General features: G+C 30.9%; 1 long non-coding RNA gene across 1 annotated transcript; it reads left to right on the forward strand.

Moving 5' to 3' along the window:
* Positions 1-588: 588 nt before the first annotated feature.
* LOC132719100 (uncharacterized) lies at positions 589-20,069 on the forward strand. Its single transcript, XR_009624169.1, has 3 exons — positions 589-673; positions 15,808-15,981; positions 18,511-20,069. It is a non-coding gene; the product is annotated as an uncharacterized LOC132719100 (long non-coding RNA).
* Positions 20,070-20,374: the final 305 nt, after the last annotated feature.

Raw genomic sequence — 20,374 nt, forward strand, 5'->3', positions numbered from 1 at the left:
AATGCATCAAATACATTATATACTTAAGAATAACTTCTAAATGAGAAACTACTTTGATTTCTATTTGTTTATTTTAATAACTTTTATCACATACTTACGGTGGCACATATGTGACATTTGTGCGTTTCTATTTATCTTGTGCGCACGAGATACTATGTCTTGGCCACAAAACAAAATTAAGTTGGTGTGCACGAGATAACTATGTCCTGGAGTCGTGGGGAAACGAGAAAATTAAGTGGTGCGAAACTGGAAATACTTAGTCGTGGCCACGATTTACAAAAGGCGTTCCTTGCGTACCACTTTATTATCTCATGCGAATGACATTTAGTCACTCGGCCACGTTTATAGTATCTGCATTTGGTATTAAGAAAATGAATAAAAATACAACCCACATTTCATTCTCTGTGCCACGTCTTACTGGCTACAGAAAATTCAATAAGTATTTGCAAATTACTGCTCAGGTACAAACTATTTCAAATAGTACATTAATTTATTATTGTTTGAAAATTTTAGTTTTTCTTTAAAGTTCGATTTTGGTTGACGCGGTCAATCAATATGAAGGTAGTAACTTTGGAAGCTATTTGGCATTGATAACACTTGGGGGACAGTATTTGATTGATAGATTTGGAACGCAAGATGCAACGGTGGCTTGTAAGATGCTTAAATATCCACAGTAAGTATAAAAAATCAAGAAACATAACATTCACACTCATTACTTTTTTTCAATTTGAATTTGTTGTTATCGCGTTTGCCATGACTCAACGGCCTATCGGATGAAAATTTATCTTTTATGTTGAAGATACGGTAGCAGAACTACATGTTTTGGAGCCAGGGTTAATATTTTCATGTTGTTCTCTTGGTTGACTTCTATCGAGACGGTCGATGCAAGATTCGGTAACGCAAACCGTACCAAAATAAAATACAACTCCGGCTGTTTAACTGTCATCAGTATAACGCATGCGCAAACAAGACATACACGAAAATGCCAGTTGAACGTCGCAATCACACAATTAAACATGTTTGGTTTTTAAAACAGAATAATTCGAGGGTATTTATTTTTTTTGGAAGCTGTGAAAGATATTGTACCCCGTTGTTAATTTTTCGTTTAAGTAAGTCGTATTTTGAAGAGAAGAGGAACATGCTAAATGATTTTTACTCATTAAATAAATATTTTACGCCCAAAAGTAAATGCTCCAGCAATCAATTCTTAAAACTTTGGAGCGGTTTGATGACCTATTCAATAAGCGAAAGATACCAATTCACTATGCCTTTGCCTCCCTAATGTTAAGACCTTTTATCAAGGCTTACTGAAAAACACTTTAAACGTTTTCTATATTTCAAAATTTCAACTTACGCTTACTGCGGCGGTAAATTGGTCATGCATCGGTTATAAATACTTCTGATATGTTAATCCTTATACTTTAAACTACTACATGTATATCAGGAAAAGTAAAGACAAAAGACATGAGTGTAAAGTACTGAATAAATGTTAAATTATTTGGCAACATACGGTTATATTGTTATTTTTTGAAAACAATTTTCCAATGACTACGCAGCGATGAACTTTGATATGCCTTGTTTTGTTTGGGGTCTTCTTTTGCTACTTGCCATTTGTCGCTGTTGCTTGGTTTCGTGATGTTGCGTTCATTGAACGCCGCCTTTCCTTGTTAATCTTGTCTATCATATTTTTTGCATGACGGGTCACTAACTCCTTCGCCATTTTGATTATCGTAATATCAATATCATGAATATTTTCACACTGGTATGTTCATTTGTTATTAAAAACCATTAATATTCCTTTTAAATATTTAAAAAAACAACATGTACTAAAATTATCTGTTAAATTGTCGCTTACATCAGTGACATAGATCAAGTCTCTCTGCAATTTCTTTTTTTTTTTCAAACATATTAGTTCACACGCGGAAAACGCTCAAAAACCATTATATCATATAGATGAAAGTTAATATTTTGCATACACTTAATTTAGAATTCACTGATTATGATAAAAATATAGTTTAAAAACATTATATTCTCGAACCCTTGTCGCATAAAAATATCAATATTTAAATAATAAACCTGTAAGATACCAAAGACCCTTGTATTTAACCTCCATAAAATGTCAGCGCAAGAATACATTAATTTTACATTAGAAAAGGAAAAATAAACAATACTTATATATTCATTATACCCCCTCAAACGAAGTTTTAGGTGGTATACAGGAGTCAGCTTGTCGGTCGGTCAGTCCGTCGGTTTGGTCTTTATCATGGTTTCCGGGCAATAACTGAAGTTTGGAATGAGATATTGTAATCAAACTTGGTATATAGCGACCTTGTGTGGAGATCCCGGTTGGTATATCATTTGGACCCTCTTGGGTCAAGGGCAATGTCACCGTTACTAAAATAGAAATATGTTTATGAATAAGATATTGTTATCAAATTTGGTGTATAGTAAGCTTATATGAAGACCCCGGTCGGTAAAACATTTCGACCCCCTTAAGGTCAAGGTCACGGTCATCGTTACTAAAAAATAGAAGCATGGTTTTTGGACGATAGATAGAGTTATGTATGAGATATTTCAATCAAACTTAGTGTATAGCAAGCTTATATAAAGACCCCGGTTGGTTTTGCATTTGGACCCCCTAGGGTCAAGGTCAAGGTCACCGTGACAATAATTAAAGTTAGGAATGAGATATTGTAATCAAACTTAGTGTATAGCAAGCTTATATGAAGACCAAGGTTGGTATTGTATTTGGACACCTTGGGGTCAAGGTCACCGTTACTAAACATAGAAAAATAGTTTCCAGACAATAGTTATAGATAGGAATGAGATATTGTAAACAAACTTGATGTATAGCAAGCTTATATGAAGACCCCGGTTGGGATTGCAATTAATTGAAATAATTATGTGTACACAGTTGATTCTTCATTTACTATAGGTTTTATTCAAATATGTCTTCAGACCACTTATTTTTCAAACAGTCAAAGTTGCTGGTGGGGGTATTAATCACCTTCAGTGATAGGTCTAGTCCAACATAATTTTTCAATCAATGACAACATACATTTTTTTTATAAAAACGTCTTGCAATTATACAACCAGTTGTTTACTAAAAAAGTACAACATAACTAAGCTCATTTTAATCCATAATACAAATGTTGAAATCTTTAAATATTTGAGAGAAAAAACATGACCCAAAGTTCCCAGTATTCATTTACCTGGGTGTGATATCTCATTTAACTGATTATAATTTTGAATTGATTATAAAACAAAAATTAAAAAAAAACATGTGTTTTCTACAACAACATAAATCGGAAGCAACGATCATTTTTATGACAGAAAGACAGGTCCTTTTGTCTACAGTGGTAAAATATTTTTCTAACCAGAACAGAACAAGGAATTTTTTTCAGAGTTTTCAGAGAAAGACGCAATGATAAATATTTAACGAAATGAATGACCCCGTGTTGTGTATTAGATATTTTTGAAGATTATTCAGTTCTACGGCGACACATTATAAGTGAATAGTCCATATTTTATAACATTCAAATTGTTGATACAGTTAAATAAAAGAGAAATAATAAGCTTCTTTAAAAACACAATAATGTAAAACGCATGTATACGAATGACTTACTGTCGAGCATCGGGGAAAAGGAAGGTAATTGTAGTAGTTGCAATCACGGCTTTAAAGCCGTACTTCCATTCATCAACAGTTTTTACGAAACGATATTTGCCGCCAAAGTGATTAATGATCATAATATCGTTCTTCAGGTCTATTTTATTTGAATAAATAAAAACAAAAACTTATATATTTGTGTTCTAAAAATAATCGGCGGCGTAAGAGGAAATTCGAATTCATTTTACAGCACTTGATTTATTAGCAAAGAAAAAGTATTATTTCCCAACATAGCTCGTTTACATTAAAACTTCCGAAACACGCTATTTATAATACAATTCATAGAACTGACGATTCGATGCTTTCATCTATTTGTGGAAATGGTGATACATACATGATTGAAAGGGATAACACTACGTTATAACCCGAAAGGGTGGCGGAAATTCCATTCCATTTTCTGAGGTAACAAGATGTTTTCCCGCAGTACATATTTAAAGTTAGTGAGGTTTACAAAATTGAAATCTATCGATAATCTACTAAGTTGGCGGTGTTAAAACATAAACAAACAAAAAACGCTGACATGTGCAGTTTATAAGTGCGGTGCATAAAGTTTACATAAAACTTTCTGATCAATTTTCACAAAATAAATTGTTTCAAGTTTTGAATAAACTTTGCAGGTTTGTAATTGGTTTTTGTGTTTTTGTTTTTTTCAAGAAATATTTAGCTTAACTTTATATTTGAAGCCGTCAAAGTCAGCGACGAGTAATGAGAAATGAGAATAATATTTAGGAAATACGAATATTTTTTCCCGTGATTTTATTCAAGGTTTGCACTTTCTGACCGTGAAGCATAATTTGATACTCATCACAAAACATTATTTTTATTTGTCTACATTTTGCTATATGTAAATATGTTTACGGTAAAATGAAATTGTTGCATAACTTGCAGTTGTTATAATCATTCAATGATTAAAATGACATAAAGTTATTTTATGCTGGCATGATGAACAGTTCTAAGAATATTGTGGTTTTCAAAATTATGGTATTGCTTGATTTTTTTGTTTTTTTTTTATAATAAAAAAACAATCGTCATACTTTGCGGGATAATGAACTTATCGGTATTTCGCATTTTAATTATTGTCAGTTTAGGGTCTTCAAAAAATTTTCATGATTAACATTCCGAGTGTATAAATAAAAAAATCATGTCCACCATACAGTTATGATAAATGGGGCAGATGACAGATTTTCTTATTTTGGTATTTAAAATTGCAGCATATTTTTAACAAAAGAAAATAAAAAATGAGTCTGAATCATTCTGTCTACAATTCATAACATATCCTCCACATTAGTAAATTCAGTGCTTGATAAATGAAAGGGATCAACGACTACCTTTTATGAATGTATTTATCCGCAGGTTAGGTGGTGTGTATGTACTAAAATTAATCGTAAACAATTCCATACAAATAGCCTCAAATGATGATTTTATTTGTTATAAAAATAGTTAAAAAATAAACATGAACCATCAAATGTCACAGTATTATTTACTTATTCAAACTCTCACTCACGTTTGGCCAATTGTAAACAAGTGGAACTTTGAGAGTATTGTCCAACAATATTGACCTGGCACCTCATTAACTTTCGTAAAGGTCATTTGAATACACACTGACTAGTATCTATTGAATATATCGATAAATATATACAGAGAGAGGCGTGGGTGTATTGGTATAGATGTCGGACTAATGATCTGAAGGTCACTGGTTCGATTCCTTACCAACACCATGTTATGATTATTTTTTTTTTAAATTTACTTGCAAGAATTAATTTGAAATCGGTTTACTACAACTGCTTTTAGAATACATTTTAAGTGGTGGTTTTTATACACAGTCATATATTTTTATTTTTATTATAGTATCTTTCAACGTTTCTCTTTTTGACATTATGCAATCGTATATACTTTAGCGCATACACGCTATTAAGATACAACACAGATTAAAACGTTTGCAAATAGTTTTAAGAGAATGGCAATTTAAAAATTAAAATAAAAGTAATTCGCTGAACTAGGATTCGAACTTACCAGTTAACGTCTACATTCCTCAAGTGAAATACCTTTACCAACTGCGCTAAGAGGGATTTTTGTTTTACAATATTGAAAATTTTGATAACTATATTTATATCGATTTACAAGTGGATCGTAACGTTTACGGAATATACCGACTACAGGGTCAAATGTAAGAGTGCCAGGTCAATGTTGTTGTACAATAATTTAATTCAGGTAATACAAAAACAATGATGGGATAGTCTGCTTAAAGATAATTTAAAGCGGAAATATCGAGGTATACGAATTAACTAAAGTTTGTGTGCCTTTATGTCAATGTGTGGCTTAAATTATACACTATACCATCTTTTGTGCAGAGACGAGTGCCTGAACGAAAAGTTCAACATTATATCCTAGCTTCCTCACTAATATCCACTTTTGTCGGCCAATCATATCCCGATATTATTGTGTGCAGACACATATTTTCTATTTTTATGCCCCCACAAAGTGGGGCGCATATAGCGTTGCACTTGTCCGTTCGTCCGTCTGTCCGCACTCACAGGAGAGTAATTATGTGGCTAGAGGGACAATAGGTAACTGTTCTTTCTCTTTGATGTCATTTATTCCGTAATGCTTTTATGTGGCTATTTTCTTTTGTGTGGCTAAAAAGAACAATAGAGAGAACTATAGAGTAGCACATAATTACTGTCCTGTGAGAACGTCCGTCCGTCTGTCCGTACGTAAGTCTGTCCGTCCGTACGTCCCAAAATCTTGTGAACGCAACTCCTCTTAAACCGGATGGCAGATTTTGCTTAAACTTCCAGGGATGAACAACCTTAATGTGTAGATGGTTGTAAAGGAAGGAATTTTTTGCTGCGACCAAATTTAACAGAATTATGGCCCTTTGTTGATTTTTTTCACTATATTATACCATATAGAAATTTTGTGAACGCAACTCCTCTTAAACCGGATGGCAGATTTTGCTTTAACTTCCAGGGATGAACAACCATAATGTGTAGATGGCAGTAAAGGAAGGAAGTTTTTCGCTGCGACCAAATTTAAACAGAATTATGGCCCTTTTGTTGATTGTTTCACTATATTACCATATATATGTTGTCAGTGGGGGCATCCGTGTCCTTTTGACACAGTTCTTGTTTATCTTAACTCTTTACTTCATATAGATATTTTTTTTTTTCTTTTCTTCGGAACATTCCATATAATATCATCTGAATAAATCAATTCTAGTTAAAAATAATATTTTTTTTTGTAATAAAAAACTGTCGGGGTATTCCATCAATATGCAATAATCGTAAAACAGAATTGTTCTTATTCTTTTACTCTAGGCAACAATTTTCTAGAAATGTATTCATTTTAACTATTTAATTTTGTTTTACTTTTTTGCCAAAATATGTTGCCATATCTCTTTCTATTGCAAGTACCTTATGTGTGGAAATGAATTTACATAGGTCGCATTTGACTTATTACTCTTATGTCTGTCGAGAGTAAATCAATTATTCTCTAATCTACTATAGCAAGAAACAACAACAAATACATAGGAATAACGTTTAATACTTAATAGTACGTATTATAGTACGTATTAAAGTACATATAACAAATCAACAGAATCAATCGGTATTTATCTGTATTTGTTATGTTCTTGTATAAGAGATTCATCAGATCTATAGCATTGTTGCTGTATCGGAAACTCTGAAACAAAACTAAAACAGATCTGAACACGTGGTTACAAACAGAATAATATTGTGAAGTTAAAACAAAGAAAATTCATTTAATTTTTGAAACTTTAAAAAGTTATATTTCAAGAAATGATTCTTTTTGTCATGTGGAGGATAAAGGTAAAAGCATTTTTTCCACTTCCACAGAGATCCATCAGGTTATTTGTTATGCTTATTGTATATATTTATGTTGAAATAAATACTGTTTAAGCTTTAAATTATAGATAACGAATTCTCATATACTTTGTACCTTTTGTATTACTCCGAAACTGACATTGTTGTCCGTATTACTTCGACTGACAATGGCGCCTGTATAATCGAATTGACAATGCGCCGTTATACTGCGCCTTGACGATGCGTCTGGTTTTACAAATACGAGCGTTATATTCAAAACAACATTCATACCCCACCCGATTTTTCTAAACAAATTTGGAATATTACTTTACTTGCTTTTTATATAAATTCAAAAGCACTCAATTGTGCGTTTAGGCGACTGGGAAAGACTTGTTAATCAAAAATGAATTGAAAGATCATGTTGAAAGTTACAATCAGTTACTTTAGACCATTTTAATTTAATCAAATTATTCAATGTTTCTAAAATTTAACATATTTGTTCCTAGATATTTTTTAGCGTAGGGAAATAAGATATCAATTCTGAGTGCATTGTTGTAGAATAAATGCACGGTTTTGAGTTCAAATGCGTAGTAATATAATCACGAAGGCCGATTAGGCCTGAAGTGAGTTAATTACAAAGCATTTTGAACGAAAAACGTGGCATTAGTTATACAATAATGCACGAAGAATAATATCTGTTTTCCATTCTAACACGTCAAGAAAAAACATAATTATTATTATTAAGTTGGAACTTTATGTTTTTTGGTGGTTTTAAATTTGTTCTCGTCCTCAGAGTTTCCAATAGAAAAGTTTTCCCTTTTAAAAAAAAAGTTAAAAAATGGGGAAAAAAAAGGGGTTTAAAACTTAAAACCCTGTAGGAAAAGAGGAAAAGAAAAATTTTTAAAAGGGGGTAAAAGGATTTTTTTTTATAAATTTTAAGGAAAAAAAATTTTTTGTAAAAAAATTTAAATTAACCCTTGCGAATTAAAAAAGCATACTTTATTTTGAAATTTTTTTGCACGGGGCTGTTTGGCGCTTTTATTGTGACGTACGTTAAAAACAAATTTTAAACCCTCTGGACCCAAAAAAAAGAAAATTTTGGGTTTTTCGGATTTATTTCTTAATTTTAGACCATTTTCTTTTATTCTAGATATTTTTCCCCAACAAAATTCGGGAAAAAAGTTGTTTTTAATTTTTTAGAAATTTTTTAAACAAAATGGGGCCCTAAGGGAAAAAAAACCCCAGGGAAAATTAATAAAACGGCGATTTCATTTTTGTAAAAATAATCCAAAGCTTTGGGCCCTTTTTGTTTATATAGAAAAAAAATTTTGATTTGTTTTTAGAAATTTTCCCAAAAAATGTTTAAATTTTTCAAGAAAAAAACTGAAAAAAGGGGCCCCGGGAATTTTTTTGGGAAAGTTTTTATTTAAAAAAAGCCCAAAAAAAAATTTTTAAATTTTTGTTTTTTCCAATTTAAAAGCAGAATTTTTCTTCGAAAAGATTGGGCTTTTTTTAAAATTTTTTTAAAAATTTTGAAAAGGGCCCAAAGGTTTGATTTTCCTTTTGGGGTTTTATAAAAAATATCTCTAAAGTTGGTTTTTAAAAAATCTTTTTAAAAAGGATTTTTCCCCTTTGATGTACTGAAGGAAAATTTTTTTTGACGTAGAAAAAAATGAAGGGTTTTTTCTGCTTCAGCATAAAGACCTTTCTAAAAGTAAAAAGAAAAAGGTTTTGAGGAAAACAGCATCAAACATTTGTAATAAACGATTTTTAACGATATTAAATTTTTTTGTATAGGAGATTTTTTTTTTTCAGCATAAAGAAACTTACTACTGTAAATGAAGGTCTTGATGATGTGCAGCATCAAACATTTGTAATAACGATTTAACGATATTAAATTTTTGTATAGGAGATTTTTGTTTCGTGATGATTTTCATAGTTGATGCTTTGTTTGTGAAGATACGTGTATATATTGGTTGTTTTGGTTTTAAGTTGTTTTGCGATGTTGATAAGATGCTGTTAAATTAATATGTGAGCATATTTATGGTATTATCCTTTGCAGATTTTTCCATTTTAAGTATTTCATTTGATCTATGTGAGAAGGGTTAATTCTATGTTTAGGGCATTTGACATCAGTGTAGCTCCTTTATAAAATGTTTTGTAGGAATATCTAGCAAAACCATGATAAATTACAAATTGTTAATGTTGTTAATATTGTTTTGTTGTTTTTTCTTGTTACCTGTCGAGTAGCATTTGAAAAAGACTGTAAATGATATCATTTCGTCACTACAATTCAAATAATGGGAATTACAGACTGTAAATGTTGTTGATAAATATTATTATTTGTCATCTGTCGAGTAGCTTTTACATGATGAAAACTAGTTTATTAATGTCCTTACTACATATTATCATTTGCCAACTGTAGAGTAGATTTTTTTAAGTTGACTTTTGATACATCACACTATTGATTTTTTTTGTAAATATATACTATTAATTGTCGCCTGACAACTTTTTAAAAGATTTAAATTACAGACCGTTAATGTTGGCGACATTATTGTAAATTCCAAGACAAGTTATATCACTGCGTAATACCCTTAATATATAATAATATTTTCAAATGAATATATAAATGTGCACGTAAATATATATAGCAAATGTATTTATGAAGTCCGGTGTAAGGAAAAAACAAAAAATTTGTGTTTAAAATGGGAATGAATGCCCAAATTTTTTTTAAAACAAAAATTTAAATAAAAATACAACTTTTCCATTGAAAAAAACATACGAATTTTAAAAACAAAAGATAACCCATATAAAATAATAAACCCAAAAATTCTTTGTAAGTTGAAAATAAAAAATTGGGGTGAATAAAAGGAAAAACTGTTTTTTCCTTTAACATAAACAAAAAAAAATTGGGGGAGTTTTTTTTTTAAAAAATCGCCCGGTTATAGAAAAAATTTTTGAGAAAGATCATTCCCTTTTCCCTTATTCATATTAAAATAAATTTAAATTTAAATGTTTGAAATGAAATCTTATCGGGTTTTAAAACGGGTTCTGGTTTAAGGGTAAAAAAATTTACTTTTTGAGGGCAAATCAAATAAGGGCCCTAGTCCCTTTGGTTATCCCGCTTCCTTTTCAACCTGATTAAATAAAATTCGCTATGCAAAATATAGCTTAGATTTATACGCCCTAAAATGTATGCGTATAATGTTATGCGCCTGATCGTCCGTCTGTCTGCTAGCAGTTTTCGTGATCTGTCTGTATCTTTTGAACGGGTGAAAGGAAATTCTAGTTTCTTCACAGAAATGATAACAATTAATAAGAATTTGTGCAGAGCGCAGGTTTGATCTTTTCTCAGGTAAAATGTCACGCTTAGACATTTTGTATCTATTTCAAAAGTTCGTGTCCTTTCTGTATTTTTAGAATCGATAGAAAACAAAAGAAACTTGTTGGCAGAAATATTACTTATAATGACACGGTGTACTATAGAACGTCCACAGTTATCTTCCCTTGGATCAATATTAGGTTCTGTTCCCTGTTGATTAAATATGGACTTATATCGGAGCTTCGTACTGGCTGTATCCTTTTGAAACCGGTGGTAACGAAAAATTAACCCTATTTTGGCAGAATTATTTAGCATTTATGAAAAACCAGATTTGACATTCTCCTCAGACCAAAAGGTCCAAACTAGGAACGTTTTGTATCCAATTTTCAAAATGTGGGCTTTGAACAGATTAGAAAAAAAATAAAAAATTAAAAAAATATTGGGCTAGAAAAATGCGTTAGTCTTCTGTGATAAATAAACACTTCCCCAGTAGAAAGAATGATGTACAAAATGCGAAAAATAAACTACGATCATTGATAAGAACAAAAAGTAACGATAAATAAATAAGAAAAATTACTTTTCATATCGCATTTTTGAATAAATTAAAACACATTAAAAAAATGATTAAAAAACAAAACTGTGATTAGAGATTTTATAAAATCGCGAACGGGGATTTCCCCAAACTCCGAAAACGCAGGTGGTCCTCCTTTGCTTCGCTCACAGAGCGTAACCCCAATCAAATCATGTGAGGAGGTTTGGGGAGATTTTTCCGGGAAATTTTTCGGAGTGCTTGAATGATAATTTAGAACACCCAACTAATTTATTTTGTTTGTGTTTTACTGCAGCAATATAACCTGCATTTATTTATTTAAGAAGTACAAAAAAAAAGATTCTGGTTTACATGTAATGCTTTGGTATTAAATAAGGGATAAGAGCTTTCGCAGCCATAGGTAAGCACCTAAATTTCAAATTAAAGACTTCTATAAGGGAAAACCGCATACGTGGAATTACAATGTCTCGACCTTAGGTTATCTAGAAAGTAAGCATTGCCCTTCTGACCTTTACAAAAATTGATATTAATCATGCCCCTGTGTTGATTAATGGATTATAGGAATACACATGTATGTCTTTATTTGTGAAAACTACAGCCCCACAGAGCTAAATGTTTTGGGCATGTTGTATCAAATTGTAGACTCCTACAAAAGTTGTATTAATCATGACCCTCAGGTCAAAAATGTTCTCTGTCCACTTCACTTGTTCACTTGTTTTAACTAGACTAAGGTTTAGCAAAATACATCTTATCTTTTTGTGGATAAATACTATGAATTTATGTTATGGCTTTTAGCATTGCCTTTGAATACCACTTTAAAGGTTTTTATAAATGAGTCATTAAAGGGTAAATATGTCCTCCACCTTGGAGTTCATATGGTGGTCATAAGGATACTTAAAGGCACATTAAGGCCCCCGAAATGCTATCGACGTTTTATTTCTAGTTATTTCTAAAAAGACTTTTTTTTTAATTTTTTGGTATATTGTTACAGTTCCAAAACGTTATTCATAGTCCATATAGATGAATCATTGTTTCTGCCTTTTGCTTTTAAATAAATTGGTTTGTTTATGGTGATTTAGTATTTTGTATGAAAGTCAAAATACTACTTTGTTACATTTTGCAACCTTTTATGACACATTTTTACACGTACGTTCAGGCGTTACTATCATTTTGTGTTAACCATCTTCCTTGTTCTAAATCCATTATTAAAACATTATTGAACACATGTTTGCTTTTTCTAAAGAATTAAATTCCTAATCACCTGTGACTTCTTAGGCATACTGTGTCTTTAAGATAAAACATTTTTCAGACAAATTTCTAGATTTGATCTCTTACTAATTTAAGGATTTTTTTTTGATTTTTTAAAAACAAATTTGATATTCGGGCGTTATTTCCCGCCTTTGCGGTTCTCGTGTTTATCATGGTTAGAAAAATGTCACGAAATAATATAAATATATAAAAAATTTAATTTACAATATTGATGATTCATAAGTAAGAAAGCAGCCTGTATGTAGATCTGTTTTTTGTTATATAGAGGCCAACTTCAGATTTTTTTAAGTGTAAGAAAATAAGTTTCATATTCCAAAGGTGCATACTTTTATAGGATTAAGAACGAACAGTAAAAATACTCTGAAAAAAAATGTGGTTCTATATCATTTATATGTAACTTAAATTTTACTTTTACATTTCATACTGTAAGTGCTATAACAGTCGTGTTGATAAAACTGTCATGACAAGTGACCCATTTGGTACGAAATAATTGTTTCGCATTCTAGTTCTAGGGACGTTGCAACATGCTTTTATAAAATAACTGAACTTAATTATAAGATAATACTTAAAGTTGATGATTACGGAAATAATGTAATAAATACTTATCTTTTTTGGGAAAATAAGGTTTACGTTAGTATTGTATCGTTTATATTAGCCAAACTCACTCAATCAATTCTTTTAATATGAGAACTTTTTCAAGATTACTGAGAATAGAAAAATACTAGTTGTTACTGACGCGATTATAATTTTGTGCAAAAATCCTGATTTATATTATTATAACCACAAAATATACATGATAGTTATGCAAGATTAACTATTTTGAAAATATGGTAGAAAAATGTTTAACTGTTGCTTTTAGAGTATTCCAACCTGATATAAAGCAATATAAATTGCGGCTCGACATCTTTTTTTCGCACTCTTTTTTAATGTTATCATACTGTGAAAATCTTTTTACAAAACCTAATTTTCAGTCTGACAATTCAACTGTTAATAAACGATTGATTATTTTTAGAAAATTTATTTAGATAAGAGGTTTATCCATATCTTAAGTGTTTATTAGAAAAAAGTCAAGTACACATAAGACAGTGACCCCTACACTTCACTTTCTTTCCCTCTGTTCTGAGATATTTTTTTTGTCAATTTGTCTCCCCTTTCGCATGTTCAAAAATAATTAATTCTTAAATGACAAAGGCATTATATCTTACATATTGGACATACTCCTCTTTAGGATATTTTACATGTTATTTCTAATCTCCTTATTAATGTATGTAAGGAATTTTAATGCATGTACAATGAACTATAATTACAGAATCTGAATTATATTTTGTTACTAAAATGAGTTGTTGAAATATTTTATAGAAGAATCCTGATTTTAATTTATGTAGTAAAATCATGTTTTGAAAAATATTGACGAAGAAATCACGGCACTTTTTAGAATGGACATATTCTAACAAATATGTTGCCTTTATTCATAGGGATAAATTATTCAAAGTTCTGATATATAAATCTTGATATTGATAATACAATAACTATGAAATGTTTCATTATTGTTTATTATTAAATATCTTGGTTCAAGTTATTTTTTAGTGAAACGATTGAATTTAAAAACGAAATAATAAATAGTCAAAAGACCTTTTTACGACGCGGTCCGTTTCTATGAAAAATAGACCAAAAAGTAGTATTTTTCACGCGCATGCGCAATCTGCGTAGGGCAAAATAGCAGTACCCTACATAGAAATGTACCAGAAATTCATAGAAATTCCAAGTTAAAAGTAGAAAATCATATAAAAAAGCTTTATAAAAAGACAAAAAAGCCTTTAAAGTTTTGTGGCCAAGATTGCCATAAAAAGGCAGAGAAAAGACGATTGTTTAAGAATTCCCCCTTAGGATCACGGACCTTACATTAAGACAATTGTTGTAAAAATATGGAAATATATCTATTTGCAACTAAAAAAGTCAAATCAATTGTTATTTAAATAGTTCATGTAAAAACTAAAGAAATTTTATAACATATGAAATCGAGGTTAATTATCATTCTAAAAATGTCAGAACACCTGATGATGCATTTTTAGTTTTCTAGTTACCTAATTTAAACCTTTATTCGATTTGACTGTGATGCCAAACAGAAAGTTTTTAAGTCACAGAAATATATTGTAATTTAAATAATTTTTCAAAGTCTTGAGAAGACAAGATGTGTAGTAAAATTACACACATTTTATCCGGTCCCCGTAACACATCTAAATGAATCTCACACAATTCGTCACTTCACAAAAGTAATAATCATTGATGAGATTGGTATATGTAAAGGTTCCTTAAATTACGATTTTCATAGTTTTACGTTATTAACTATGACATGGTACTTAAACTTTGCGGTTGAATGATATTGAAAACTAGTTTTTGACACTTACCGCCTTGCTAAACCACTTGTCTAAATTAAGTATACGTACTTGAAATAACGTCTTTTAAAGCCTTAAAAGTATAATAAAATGTGAAAATGTAAAATGCAGAATGCGCATGGTCGAAAATGCAACAATCCGTTACTATGAAAAGAAATCGTATTGTTAAAAAGGTTTATATTTACTTGTCCAACATAATCATACTAACTACTACACCAAGAGGGGCGTCTTTAGCCGAATGGTTAAGGTCGTTGACTTCAATCATTTTGCCTCTTACCGCTGTAGGTTTCGAGCATCTTAAGAGTCTCCATAATTCTGCCATGCTAGAAAGCTATCCAGCTAGTTTAAGGAACACCGGTGGTTCAACTCAGGTGCGCGTATGTGCCTTTATTTCCTGTGTTGGTGCGACGATAAACCCAACAATATCAAAACAAATATACTCAATGCTCCGACAAATAATGTCGTATTTGATCAATATCTCACGTGCATAACGTGGTACCAAAATATGTTCTTATATACTCTTCAATAGCAGAAGTCAGACAAGTTTTCCATGTATTTTTTCTATCAGAAAATCAAGAATTACTGGCATATGATTTTCTGTTTGATCTTCATATTATTATTATTATTATTATTATTATTATTATTATTATTATTATTACATGTATCATTATTATTATTATTATTACGGTATTATTATCTGCGTTAAGCAGTTAAAGTTAAGCTTCTTTACAAATGGCATGATAAAATCTAAAAATAATAATATTTTGATGTAATCATTTTAGTACTAGCCCTGTGGTACACAACGGAGCACACTTTCGGCTTTGGAACAGGACCAATACTTTTAGATGAGGTTCAGTGTACGGGAAGTGAAACAAGCTTATTTCAATGTTCGCATGATGGTTGGAGAATAAATGATTGTAGCCACGGTGAAGATGTTGGCATATCGTGTAAATAAGGTGATATTTTAGATACAAAACTCATATATATAGCTTGGAACACATGACAAATTATTAAAAAAGAAATATTTCTTTTGTAATGTGTTTTACATTAAAGAGTGTTGATAAACACGATCGGCCCAGTATAAATGGCAGTAAGCTTTAAAATTAACCGAGTAACTTGGCGAGAAATAAACATGTATGGCATGTCATAGAATATAAATATGTTATTTATTAGGTAACAAAAGTCATTTATTTTCATGCAGATGAATTATAATAGACGAACATCATGATTAGCAAATAAAAATGACATTCCACAATGTTATGAGTACATTATACGCGTATTAAATATGTTACTAACATTGAATTTTCTTTACAGCTAAATATGAAATATGACACCAATGCAGTAAAGTGTTGACTGCAAAAAATTTGCAAAAAATATATACATGTACCATTTTTAAACATTTTTATATTCATATTTATTCTTTGACAGGGTTATGGAGCGAGTATGAAATACGAAGAAGCGGATATAATTTCATACTTCATGTTTGGCTAGTTTAATTTGTAAATTTTTACTTTGCTTCTTAAATATATATTTATTATACAAACATGTATAACCAATATTAGTTCGCCCCATAATTTTCACAGGTGTATAACTGTATGTCATCCAACATTCAAACAATATGCATGCATTTATATCATTATTTTGTTTTTGAAGCACTTGATGAAAATTTTACTTTCATCCAATAGGTCCTACAATGTAATGTGCCCTTAATTTCATACGACAAATGTATGCAACGTAAAATGTTAACTAGACATAAAACAGTCAAATGTTTTTTGTTTCTTGACATGATTGTTGTTAACAACCAAATGAATACATACAAATAGATGTTACTAAATTGTTTAAGACACATATAACAATCAATGGGTCGAGTCAAATTTTCATTCCGATATTTAATATAGAATTATATTCACATATATAATTTATTGTATTATTAATGTTTATTGTTCACAAAAAATAATGCATGAAAAAATTAAATTGTGAAGTTTTGAGATTTCTTCATGTTGATGCTCATAAGTAATCTAAATAAGTCGAGAACCATCATATGTAGTCATTTTTTTGTCGATAATTCCCTGTTAATCTTACATTTTAGCTCACCTGTCACAAAATGACATGGTTAGCATTTGTGATTACTTTTCGTCCGGCGTGCGTCCCGTAAACTTTAAAACTGTAAACGACAATCCTCTCATAAACCACTAAGTCAATGTCATCCAAACTTTACAGAAAAATTTTTGGGTTGTCATCTTTGAAAAACTGTTTAAACAAATGGAATTCCATGCAGAACTCTGGATGCCATGGCAACGGAAAGAAAAACACTTAAATCTTCTTTAAAAGCTCCAAAGTGCTAGAGCTTAGATATTACCATGCAACATCTGCAAATAGGTCTCTACCAAGTTTGTTAAAATAAAAGCCCTGGGGTCAAAATTGGTCCCGCCACAGGGGATCATTAATTTTCCACATACATGTATGTATATTGTAAAAAAACTCTTCTTTATAAAAAGCAAAAAGAGCTAGAGCATAGATAATTAACATGAAACATCTTCTAGTAGTTGTTTATCAAGTTTGTTCAAATAAAAGCTTTGGTGTCACAATCGTTATATGTATATAGAAAAATAATCTTCGCTTCTACTACATGTACTATATAGACTTTAACTTAGATATTTGGTATGAAACATTGTCTCGTGGATATCTTAAAAAATTATTGAAATCATAGTCCTCGGGTAAAAATTGCACCGCTTACGGGAACATAGATTTTAATTACATATATATAGTAAAAATTATAACAAAAATATCTCAATCTACAAGAGCTGAAGCTTAGTTTTCCATAGCAAACTTTAGTCCATAGTGACTTTTTAGCAGCCATTGACGTTTCATAGCAAACTATAAATATTCATAGCAAGCCAGCAAACATTAACTTTCCAGGCAAACACGTGAATCTACCATTATATTTTAATCGCAGGGAAACCAACTTATTTTGCGTAAGCAAACAGTGACATCTTATGGAACTGTTGTTTTCACTTAGGCAAATAGCAACCAGTAACGTTAAACTCTGTAATATCAATTTAAGATTTAGATTTTATATCTGCTTTTATTTTATAGTTTACAATATTAACTTTGTTCCTTGTCGTGGAGAGCATACATATTCAGGTGAGCGATATTAGGGCTATCAATGGCCTTCTTGTTTCTTTTATTTATATAATTTGTGTATATAAGTTAAATTAACATTAGGAAACTTCAATTTTCATTATTGCTAAGCTCGGTACCTTGTTCACAAAGAAATTCTTAGGGTCAGGAAAAAATATAACTGATTATATAAGTTCCCTACCGGTTTAACCGCAGGGGACTCTATGTTAACTCTTCTTTACTCCGTATATCCATACGGACACGAGTGATTATATGGAATGAATATCCGTGTTCATTCCGTACAGGCCTGCTTGGGAAAAAGGTTGCTTTTGGGTTGAAATACATTGATATGGGTTTTTTTTTAGATCAAAGAAGATCAAGGAAATAAGCTCGTCACGTCATCTCAGGGACATCGTCAGTCTGTCCGGACTTCCAGGATAATATTTCTGTCAACACGGGAATCTGTACTTTCTCTTTAGTGTCATTCATTCCATAAGCTTTTATGATGCTATTTTTCTTTTATGTGGCTAAAACTATGAGGAGATCAATGGTGTAGCCACGTTTCTACAGTCTCTTAAGGACGTCCATACGAATATTCTGAATCTATTCTTAACTAAAATAAAGCTAGGTTTGAAGGTCTATGCGGATAGACGGCCATGTTGAGATTATCCTTATCTATCCGTCTGTATACATGTTCATCTTCCATCCAAAGAAAATCTTAATCGTGTTACAGCTTAAACGATACAAAAGCTTAAAGGGACTCCACTGAGGTTTAAGAGCCTAAAAACATAACATTTGAATTTTTTACATAAATGGGGCACTTTAAACAGAAATATATGCAAAGATAGTTAAAATGACATTATGCCCATCCAAGGGTATATAGTGAGTGAACTGGTGAAGGTCAAATAAGTTTTCATTTTGCCATAATGTTTAAAGTCTGGGTTGATGATAATATACTTGATATGAAGATAGAGGACCGTATGGATTTTATGAATGTCAATTTAACTTTTTCACCCGTCAGTCCTGCAGTGTGTCTGTCTGTCATTCTGCTTATCAAAATAATTCAAAAAGAACAAAAACTATTTTGCTGATACTAGTATTTGGAATGTAGATAAAAGTCGATATGGAAATTATATGGATCTCAATTCACCCGTCCGTCATTGTGGTCATTCAAAGAAATGACAATTCTGCAATAACTTAAAAAGTACAAAATTTGTACAAATTATTATGATTTCCAAAATAGTGCATCAGCATAATTTCTTCTATGTTGTGTTTTGGTACTTAAAGTCTGAGAAAACTTTTTCAAAGTCAATTTATATGGTTTGTGGTATGGAAACAGAAAACATAACTCCGGTAGAGGTCTGCTGCATTGTCAATGACAAGCTCTTATTTTCATTGATTTATGAAACTTTTTGAATTTAAATTTGATCCTATTCTTAATCTTGATCCTTGAATCTTTGTGAACTCAAAGCCTGTGAAAAAGTATATAATTATCTATTTTCATTGTGATGAAGAAACAGTCAAAATTGCAAATGTTCTCTACATTAATAAACTGTGATTTCAATAGTTTCTCTGTAAATCAATTAGCTTACATTATTCCATTAATTTCCGTTAATATTGGTATAATAGTTATATAACCATTGAAATATTTCAATACGTATTATTTTAATTTTGCTTAGCTTCATGTAATATTTTTTAAGGAAATGTCAATGAGTTCAGTGTGTTAACTTAACCTATGCTATATATGCTTTTTAGCTCACCTGTCACAAAGTGACAGGGTGAGCTTTTGTGATCGCTTTCCGTCCGTCGTCCGTCCGTCGTCCGTCCGTCGTCCGTAAACTTTTACTTTAAATGACATCTCCTCATAAACCACTGAGCCAATTTCATCCAAACTTCACAGGAATGTTCCTTTGGTGATCACCTTTGAAAAATTGTTCAAAAGAATTTAATTCCATGCAGAACTCTGGTTCCATGGCAACCAAAAGAAAAACTTTAAATATCTTCTTCTAAAAAAATCCAAAGAGCTAGAGCTTAGATATTTGGGCATGAAACATCTCTAGTGAGTGTCTACCAAAGTTTGTTCAAAAATGAAAGCCCTGGGGTCAAAATTGGCCCCGCCCAGGGGGTCATTGATTTTCCCTATATCACATAGTAAAAACTTAATAATCTTCTTTTTAAAGAACCCAAAGAGCTACAGCTAAGAAATTTAAGCATGAAACATTTTCAATA

This window comes from Ruditapes philippinarum, unplaced genomic scaffold (assembly GCF_026571515.1).
Source record: "Ruditapes philippinarum isolate M1 unplaced genomic scaffold, ASM2657151v2 ctg517_1_1_1_1, whole genome shotgun sequence".
Taxonomy (NCBI): Eukaryota; Metazoa; Mollusca; class Bivalvia; order Venerida; family Veneridae; genus Ruditapes; species Ruditapes philippinarum.